General features: G+C 42.8%; 2 protein-coding genes across 4 annotated transcripts in view; one reads left to right on the plus strand and one right to left on the minus strand.

Moving 5' to 3' along the window:
- The window catches only part of JAML (junction adhesion molecule like), a 35,512-nt gene extending 25,199 nt beyond the window's left edge, over positions 1–10,313 (minus strand). For 2 of the 3 annotated variants that reach the window (XM_050758430.1, XM_050758429.1), the window contains exon 1: positions 8,653–10,313. The gene's annotated coding sequence lies outside the window, so the exon portion shown is untranslated. The remainder of the gene's footprint in view (positions 1–8,652) is intronic. The other variant, XR_007719376.1, reaches the window with a different exon arrangement.
- Positions 1–10,324, plus strand: part of ATP5MG (ATP synthase membrane subunit g) — a 249,536-nt gene that overhangs the window by 56,911 nt on the left and 182,301 nt on the right. The gene's annotated exons all lie outside the window — the stretch shown is intronic.

Consider the following 10,324-nt stretch of genomic DNA (forward strand, 5'->3'; position numbering starts at 1 on the left):
CAATATCAGTAATCATGGAAATGCAAATGAAACCCACAATGAGTTATCATCTCACTCCAGTTAAGGTTATTATCAAAAAGACAAACACACACACACACAAATGCTGGTGAGGATGCAGAGAAAAGGGGACTCTTACACACTGTTGGTAGGAATGCAAAGTAGCACAGCCACTATGGAGAACAGTATGTGTGTAGTCCTGATAAGTAAGTAACAATGAGGAGGGGCCCCAGTTCGGGGAGGGCCCAAGTGTGGAAGAACAATGAACTTGACTGTTCTGAGACATAGCTAATCAAACAACCTGAGGGCATAATGACTTCTATGGGCACAGTGACCTCTTTCACGGGTAGCCCCCTCCAGCACCACCCTATAAAACTTCCCTTCAGCCCCTGCCTCTTTGCAGACAGCGCTTTCTCTGCTGTGCTGCCCATTACAACCTTGCAACATATTTTCATATCTTCTCTAATAAATCTGCCTTCTTTCCGATGACTGTCTTTGAAACACATTTGCTGCCAGTGACATCAGCCCTAGCTAGTCACTACCCGCAACATTTTGGTGATCCAAAAGGGGATTGCTTGGGGACCTCTCCACTACTCTCTCCCTTGCCTCTCCTCCAACTCCAATATCTCGGTGCACAGCATCCAAGTTTGGAGACAACTGAAGGTCCTGGCCAGGGCCACTCCCCAGTGGACCAGAAGGTCCTGGTGAGAAGTCGTCACCCAACCAGAGTTTGCTTTCCTTTTCAGTTTTCAACGGAAACAAACTCTAGTATCCCTCTGGCAACTTATGACAACTGGCCAGGGCCACTTCCTGGTGTGGCCTGAAGGCCAGGGGCTGAAGAGTCTTGTCTGCCTTGCCCGGGAGAGAGGAAAACCCTCTCCTATCTTTTCTGGTCAAAAGTCCCTCTATGTGTCACAATTGGCACACGTGGTTTGGGGGACTCACACCCCCCTCTTTCTCACTCTAACTTCTCCCTGTGAAGACAGGCAGACCTCCTGCTCTGGATGTTCCCGAACTAGGTGGGCTCAAGCAACCTCCGAGCAGTGAGTCTCCCCATTCCCCTCCCGTCCTCATACCTGAACCAATCATCCGGTGCAAGGCCCCAGTGCAAAGAGGTCTTTCTGATAGCTGGGATGCCCTTTAGAAAGTGCACCCCAGTCCGTCAGTGGATGTGAGTGGAACACGTTTCCTCAGCGAGAAGCCCCAAGAGAAAGCAGTTTGTGTCCCCAGCAGACATTAGCCCCCAGAGGCTGGCTCATCATTTTCCAGTCCCACCATGGGACAAATCCCATCTGTTCCTTCAGACTCACCTCTGCATTGCATCCTAAAACACTGAGACAAATTTAACCCTCAGACTCTCAAAAAGAAACAACTTTCTTGTGTAATACAGCATGGCCCCTATGCAAAAAAATCCTCAACTTAGCCTCATCAGTCTTTTACAACCAAGAGCAGAATGAGGAGGGCAGAGCTAAGGAGAAAGAAAAATGCAGAGACAAAGGCAGGCTCAATTGTTGGCTGATTTAGAAGCCCTCGGCCCCTCCAGTTGCCCTAAGGACACTCCTTCAGGTAAGTGCCCTCAGTGCAGATGGCCAGGCCACTGGAAGGCAAACTGCCCCAATGGGATACATGAGAGAAAGCCCTTCACAGCTTGCTCCCTCTGCCACAAGCTCAGCTGCTGAAAATGGGACTGTTCTGAGGGCTGAAAGGCCCTGAGGACAGAATTCTAGCCCTTGATGGCCTTAAACTGAAGCGGGCTCTCTGCCCCAGCTGAATTCCAAATCACAACAAAACAAAGCCAAGGGTGACTCTGGAAGTGCCAAGTAAAATTATCCATTTCCCCTTTGAGTTCAAGAGCTGCCTGTCTTGGAGACACCTCCTCTCCCCCTTTCTGGAACTACCTTTTGCCTATATGGTAAAAATCTGGAAAATCACTATCTGGAGTTTAACAGGCTTTAAGATTGAGCCACTGTTGGAATTGAGTACACCATTTAAAGGAAAAGGCTAAATTAAAAGAAGGTGCGTAATAATAACATGGCTAGTCCTAGAAAGTTCTCTTGAGCAGTTAAAATTCTTTGCAAGCTTGCAAATGCTCTAAACTCCTCCTGGAAAAAACAACAGCAGTCACCTTGCACTATAGGTCACTGGTCCCCAATCTTTTTGGCACCAAGGACCTGTTTCATGGAAGACAATTTTTCCACAGACCAGGGAGGGTGGAGGATGATTTGGGGATGAAACCATTCCACCTCAGATCACCAGGCATTAGATTCTCATAAGAAGCATGAAACCTAGATCCCTCACATGTGCAGTTCACAATAGGTTCACACTCCTATGAGAATCCTCGCTAATCTGAAAGGAGGCAGGGCTCAGGCAGTAACGCTTGCTCGTCTGCCTGCCACTTACCTCCTGCTGAGCGGTTCGGTTCCTGACAGGCCATGGGCCAGTGCCAGTCTACTGCCTAGGGATTGGGGACCCCTGCTGTAGCTCAACTACTAGGGCTTTGCCCTCTCAGAGGGGTGCGCTGGGTTCAATTCCTGGCTTCAAAAGTGAATCTTTTGTGGTTTAATCATTTATTGATTCTTTTCTCTTCCATGGACAGCTCCTAATTTTCTGTCTTGAAATTTTTTTCTCTGAGTTACCTTTGGGGCAATTCTAGATCTTGTAAATTGCTTACCATCTCTTTGGAGACACCTTGTGTCTCCAGACACACACGGACCTTGTGCATCCATATTTAAGTTATCCCCTTACTTAAGGTTTAGTAATTTCACATAGGAGGTTACCTTTAGGTAACGATTCAAAAGCCAGAAATATTGGCCATTTGTCCTGGCTAAAATCTGGTAACAAAAGATTTTTAAGAGATTTTTATTTTGAGAACTCCATAGTCAGAAATCAACTTAATTAAAGATGATATTTGGGCTGTATGTATACAGATATTGTTTTAAAAGCCCCTGCTGGCCAGGCACAGTGGCTCATGCCTATCATCCTAGCACTTTGAGAGGCCAAAGAGGACAGATCGCTTGAGCCCAGGAGTTTGAGATCAGCCTGGGCAACTTGGCGAAACCCCATCTGTAAAAAAAAAAAAAAAAAAAAATTAGCTGGGCATAGTGGCAGGCACCTGTAGTCCTAGCTACTCAGGAGGCTGAAGTGGGAGGATCACTTGAGCTCAGGAGGTTGAGGCTGCAGTGAGTTGTGATCACACCACTGCATTCCAACCTGGCAACAGAGCGAGACTCCATCTAAACAAACAAAAAGCCCCTGCTCTCCCTCTAAGAACTTCTCAGTCAATGGAATTTTGTCTTGATTCTCCATTTCTGTCTGTGTATTTATATGTGTTGTGTGTATAGTATTTATATAAAAGAGCTCTAATTAATTGGCTTAAAAAAACTAAAATCAAGCATATTATCAGAAAAAATTGAAACTTTAATCCCTTTTAGGTCACATGACTCTAATGATTTTTAAAAATAAAGACAGCGTAAATAAAATAAAAAACAAAGACAGTGTAAATAAAGAATGTGTTTTGGTGGGAGGTTATTAAGAAGTCATGTGAATATGGTTTCTGTTAAACAGAATGTAATTTTGTCTAGCTCAGAGGGTTTTAACTATTGGCCTCACCTAAAAGAGTAATGGGACAGCTGGGCATGGTGACTCACGCCTGTAATCCCAGAACTTTGGGAGGCTGAGGTGGGCAGATCACTTGAGGTCAGGAGTTTGAGACCAGCCAGGCCAACATGGCAAAACCCCATCTCTACTAAAAATACAAAAATTAGTCACGTGTGGTGTTGAGTGCCTGTAATCCCAGCTACTTGGGAGGCTGAGGCAGGAGAATCACTTGAACTTGGGAGGCAGAGGTTGCAGTGAGCTGAGATTGTGGCACTGCATGCCAGCCTAGGTGACGGAGTGAGACTCTGTCTAAAAAAAAAGAGTAACGGGACAAAACTGATGGTTCAAGCAAGTTGAAAAGGGTTTGTGAAGGGTTAATCTTGGAAAAGTTCTGTAGGTACAAGCAAGTTGGCTAAGACTTAAAGGGGATTACTTAGCTTTTCCGTAGATCGAACACTGAAATAAAAGCACACTGATGTAGGGCCAGAATCGGGGCCCATGTGTCTGAATAATGGTTTTCTAGAGAATTTATTTGTTTAACAGAAAATTGTAAAGAATTATGAGAGGTGTGTGGACATTTCACCTTATGGTCAAACTAACTATGATTGTATAGATTTGTATATAAGGTTTTATTATGAATTGGATATAACATTAATAATATACTAATGCAAAGGTGAAATTTTGCTTTCTCTCTTAAACAAGATTTTTGCATAATATTTTAAAATAATGAGAGATTTTTGTTTACCTTTCAATAAACAACAGAAAAAGGAGGGGAGAGGAGACAGATTCGGTTGGTGGTCACGCTGTCTTTATTGCGACCTGCTTGGAAAGTTGACTCTCCCCTCTATCAGCAAGTAAAGATTTTTTCCTTTTAGAAATTTTGGAGTTATCATTTTGGCTACATAAATGACTTGTAGTGACTCTATACTAATCTTCCCTGAGCAACTCTCCTCCAAATCCTGTTGGGTAATGAGAACAAGTGGCACCCCCCCCCCGCCCAAAAAATCCATACCCCTTTATATTATTTAAGGGACCAATTACCAATCTCCCGCCAGTCCCTGGTAATATCCAAATGCCCCACACCCCTTTGGGGCAAAAATATCCTTTCCAAGATGGGTGGCTGCTTAATGTTTACCCAACTTGTGAATTCATCTTTCCCTCTAATATCCCCGTTTCTCCCAGGAAAGCTACCTAAATCTTTAACCAATAGCTTCAACCTGGATAGTCCTATCTCGGGGGTTTAAAAATAGCCCACACTTATACAGACACACCCTAGCAAGAAATTCAACCTAGAAATCTCTTGAGGGGGGATAACCTCCTCATATGTGGCCCCTTCACAGAACTCGCACAGCAACACACAGTATAAACCTTAACTTCCTAACAAAAGGAAAATATTTTTTTGTCTAATTCAAAGGTTACATATAGGCCAGATGTGGTAACTCACGCCCGTAATCCCAGCACTCTGGAAGGCCAAGGCATGCAGATCACCTGTGGTCAGGAGTTCAAGATCAGCCTGGCCAACATAGCAAAGCCCTGTCTCTACTAAAAAAATACAAAAATTAGCTGGGTGTGGTGGCACACACCTGTAGTCCCAGCTACTTGGGAGGCTGAGGCAGGAGAATTGCTTGAACCCACAAGGTGGAGACTGTAGTGAGCCAAGATTGTGCCACTGCACTCCAGCCTGGATGATAGAGTGAGACTCCATCTCAAAAAAAAAAAAAAAAAAAAAAAAAAAACAGGTTACTTATAAAACAAGGTAAAAGGAATGAGGAAATAAGAGAGACATAAAGACGGTTATAAAGGTGAAGGCCAGGTGCGGTGGCTCATGCCTGTAATCTTAGCACTTTGGGAGGCCAAGGTGGTGGATCACTTGAGGTCAGGAGTTCAAGACAAGCCTGGTCAACAGGGTGAAACCCCATCTCTACTAAAAATACAAACATTAGCCAGGCATAGTGGCTTGTGCCTGTAGTCCCAGCTACCTGGGAGGCTGAGGCACAAGAATCACTTGAACTCAGGAAGCAGAGGTTACAGTGAGCCGAGATCGCACCACTGCACTCCAGCCTGGGTGATAGAGTGAGACTCTGTCTCAAAAAAATAAAAATAAAAATAATAAAACAAAAAAGAAGAAGAAAGTTATAAAGGTGAAGAGGTATTTTTGATAAGGAGAGTTATAAAGAAAGAAATTTTATATAAGAATGGATCTTGTGTGATAAATTCTTGTCATAAAGTAAAATGACTGATTGTTAAGAAAGAGGGAAGTTTAGGACAAGTCAGAAAGTCCAAGCCCATCATAGATAGTCATGACCAGTGTAAGTCATGAGAAAATTCATGAAAAAAATTTATAAAAGGAATGTTGTATGTAATTAAGGTATAATCATCTGTCTAAAATTGGTTCCCTATGCTGTGTTTAAATTCAAACACTTTTTCATCAAGTAACTTCTAGGTTATCTAAATGGGCTTTCAATAAGGAAAAATAGTCAGACTGCAAAAGGTTTTTCTTCGCCTTTTCAGTAACTGGCTTAAGAAATAAAATTGTATCTTCTAAAATTCAGCAGTTTCACCTTCAAATGATGCTGTGAATGGGGTATCAGTCTCTCCCCAATGATGCCTGCTACCTTTACCAGTCTCCCCTGAATTCAGTTGGACACCAGTTTTGCCTTGACATGCTCCCCCTCTCTGATGAGACCCTTCCTCCAGCAAAATCCAGTATCCTAGGTCCCACAATCCAGGATGGGTCTCTTGACAGATCAACAATCGTAGGTAGGGAGAACTCTATGCCCCTGGTCAGCAGGAAGTAGTTGGAAGATGAGACTTCTGCCCAATGCCAAAGATTTGTCATTGTTGTTCTGCCAAGGGTGGAATGTAGAGTCCTGATAAGCAAGCAACAATGAGGAAGGGGCCCCAAGTTGGGGAGGGTCCCAGGTGGGGAAGAACAATGAACAATTGTTCTGAGAGTAGCTAATCAAACTACTCAAGGGCACAATGACCTCTGTGGGCACAGTGACCTGGTTCCACAGGTAGCCCGCTCCATCACGACCCTATAAAACTTCTCTCTAGTCCCTGCCTCTTTGCAGACAGCCCTTTCCCTGCTGTGCTGCCCAGCAACCTTGCAAGGTATTTTTTTACTTATGGCTGTCTTGGTAAATACCCTTACCACCCATGACACCAGCCCTGGCTAGTCACTACCCAGGAAAATATGGAGGTCCCTCAAAAAACTACAAATAAACTACTATACGATCTAGCAATCCCACCACTGGACCTTTATCCAAAGGAAAGGAAATCATTACATTGAAGAGACATCTGCACTCCTATGTTTATTGCAGCACTTATTACAATAGCCAAAACATAGAATCAATCTAGGTGTTCAACAATAGATAAATGGGTAAAGAAAATGTGATATATGTACACAATGAAATATTATTTGAGCATTAAAAAGAATGAAATCTATGATTCACAGTAACATAGATGGAAATGGAAGACATTCTGTAAAGTGAGATAAGCCGGGAACGGAAACTTAAACACTGAATGTACTCACTCATATGTGGAAGCTAAAAACATTGATCTCACAGAAGTAAAAAGTAGAACAGAGGATACTAGAGGGGAAGGGACATAGGGAGAGATTTGTCAACAGAAACAAAATTACAGCTAGATAGGAAGAATAAATTCTAGTGTCCTATACCACTTTAAGATGGCTATGGTTAACAACAATGCATAGTTTCCAAGAGGTAGAAGGAGGATACTGAGTGTTCCTAACACAAATAAACGAGAAAAAGTTTGACATGATGGATATGCTAATTAGTCTGATCCGATCACTATACACTGTATGTATCAAAACACCCCTGTGTACCCCATAAATATGTGTAATTATTATGTGTCAATTTTTAAAGTTACTAAACAGTGTAGGGAAATTGTTCTCCTTGGCAGTTACTACAGAAAAAACATCTTCGGAAAAGAGATATGCCACAATGAGACTACCATACAAGATGCCAAAGTTACCCCCCAAATGACAATATCATGAGACAAAATAAGGGAGAGCTGCTGTCCCTCAGTGTTTGTCCCTAGTAAGGACAACTAACCACTGATCAAACAGACAACTGCACAGCCTTCTTTCACTCACAGGGTGTTGTCCACCTGCAGTGCCGAGTCCTCTCAATCCATCTGCATACTGCTGTGCACTTCTGGGCTCTCAGATGTTTTTAGGTCTCCAAGTCTATATAACCACTCTAAGCCATGCCTCTTAATACGTGCCCTCATTTTCCATTGTTAAGCCATTGAACACAGACTGGTAGGTCACATGGCTTCTGTAACACAGTCTAGGTGACATCGGTTAACTCTCTACACGAATGGGACCCTGGAGGTCCTTACTCCTGCTCCCTGCTTCAGAGTGGGTTATACCTAAACCATCCTGCATGAGCCTTTCCCAAGGTCAGGGCTGTGCTGAGGGTGTAACAAGTATGGACAGTAGTCTAGCTCTCTTGGGAGATTTAAGTCTCGGGCTTCTAAAGGTTAAATATTGGCATGTCTATAATGGGGAGAAGAAAAACAGTGGTATAACTATGTAAAATGATGGATATATTAATCTGCTTCACCATAGTAAACTTTTTACTATCTACATGTATCCCACAACATCATGTTGTTTACCTTAAATATACACAATGAAATTTGTTTAAAAATAAAATCTAAAACTGTCTTCTAAAAAGAAAAATAGTGAAGAAAGAGCTCTGCTGTGAGCTCAAGAACAGCCAGTCACAGCTCTACCTAAACCCATGGGTGACTTAAAGCTGAAGCCTTGTCATCATCACTGTCACATACTCTTATTATGAGGAAACTTTGCTCCTCTTTTTGCTGAGGAGATTCACCTAAGTTACTCTACATGACAGTAACTGAAACAGCACCCACTAGACTACTTTATGACATCCCCCTCCAGAGATCAAGAGTTCTGCAATCACGGCTTCACAATCCTGAGAGACTACCAATTCAACCAGCCTTCAGGACTGGCACACTTCTGCATGAGAAAAGTTCAAATAATGGCTTAAGAAATTCAAAGCAACTGCTTACCCAAGATGAAGAGCACCCAGGAGAGGCAGTGCACTGAAATCTCCCCACAGCTGCAGTTCCCAAGCTCAACTGAAAGACTGCTGTGAGCACTCTAGGTTAGGCTCAGAGCAAACCAAACACGTGCCTTCTGAAGTGGCTGCAGAGATGCAAACAGGAACCTCTAACTCAAGGTTCTCATTTCAGTCTCATTACCCAATTTTTATGTATATTTTCATTCTAAAAAGAAGTGACAAATTCAACCTACTGAAGTGAACCTCACACTTAGACTTCTTCAGATGCCATCTTCCCTTTTAGATGACAAGCCCTCTGAGGGTAGGAGCTTGAATGGCACCAGGCAAGTAGGTGCTCAGAAAGAAATCCGTTTCATGCAAACAAAATACAATAAATGTAATATTAACACAAAACATTCTGTCTTAAAGATATGCAACCTCTTTTATTTTTCCTCTCAAAACAGAGGTGCAACCTCGCCAGGCAATCACCCAATCACTGCTTCCAAAGATATGCCTGCCCAGTCCTCCAACTCGCTACGTAGACATGAGTTTCCTCTGGCCGTGTGATATCAGCATTTCCAGAATACAGGCAGCCATTGATTCCCATAGAGAACCTCTTGGGTGACTTGGACATCCTAGATTAGAACTCAAGATTTCTTCACTTCAAGATACCTCTCAGTCTTAGTCACCACTTCAAAAATAGGTGTTCTCAATGTATGCACCTTCAACCTCGGCTACATTGGCTTGACCTAGGCATGGGCAGACTCATCTTATGGAACTTGTCCTGTATCATCTGAAAAGCTGTTGAACGTTTCCTCCCAAGCACTATGCTGCACGGTACTTTAGAAGTGATGTGCTAGAGAACCAGCAATCTCCACAGTATAAATATTCCCATCATGGCCTATTTCAAGCTACCAACAGTTTAACAACTGGCTTGCAAAATTCCTAAAAAATGTAATACAGGTTGAGTATCCCTTATCCAATATGCTTGGGACCAGAAGTGTTTCAGATTTCATATTTTTTTTCAGATTTTAGAATATTTGCCAAATACATACCAGTTGAACATCCCTAATCTGAAAATCCAAAATGCTCCAATAAGCATTTCTTTGGAGCATCATGTTGGCACTCAAAGTTTCAGATTTTGGAGTATTTCAGGTTTTGTATTTTCAGATTAGGGATACTCAGCCTGTAATTAGCTCTTGCTACGTGAGCTGGTTCCAGCATACCACAGAATCTCTGCAGGTTCTTGCGAGGCTACAGCTCAGACATGACTGGTTGCACAATGCTGAAAACCACTGTTAAATCAAGTTCAGCCTAAGCTGCCTCCTTACATATCTTAAGTTTGGTCTAAAGGTTTCTCTGTACATCATGAACTATAACCTAAATGGAATAGTATATAGACTGTAGTCTACTCTTATGCCAATCACTGAGTTTGGCCAATCAAAGATGACCAACGATTCAAACTGTTCAAATAAGGCAAACACTGAGCTGTAACCAATCCGGCTGTTTCTGTACCTCACTTCTGTTTTTAGTACATCATTTTCCTTTTGCTGTCCATAAATCTTCCACCACGTGGCTGCGCTGGAGTCTCTGGGCCTACTCTGGCTCACGAGACTGCCCGATTCGTGAATCATTCTGTGCTCAATTCAACTCTTTTAAATTTAATTCAGCTAAGTTTCTCT

The sequence above is a fragment of the Macaca thibetana genome, chromosome 14 (genome assembly GCF_024542745.1).
Source record: "Macaca thibetana thibetana isolate TM-01 chromosome 14, ASM2454274v1, whole genome shotgun sequence".
Lineage (NCBI taxonomy): Eukaryota > Metazoa > Chordata > Mammalia > Primates > Cercopithecidae > Macaca > Macaca thibetana.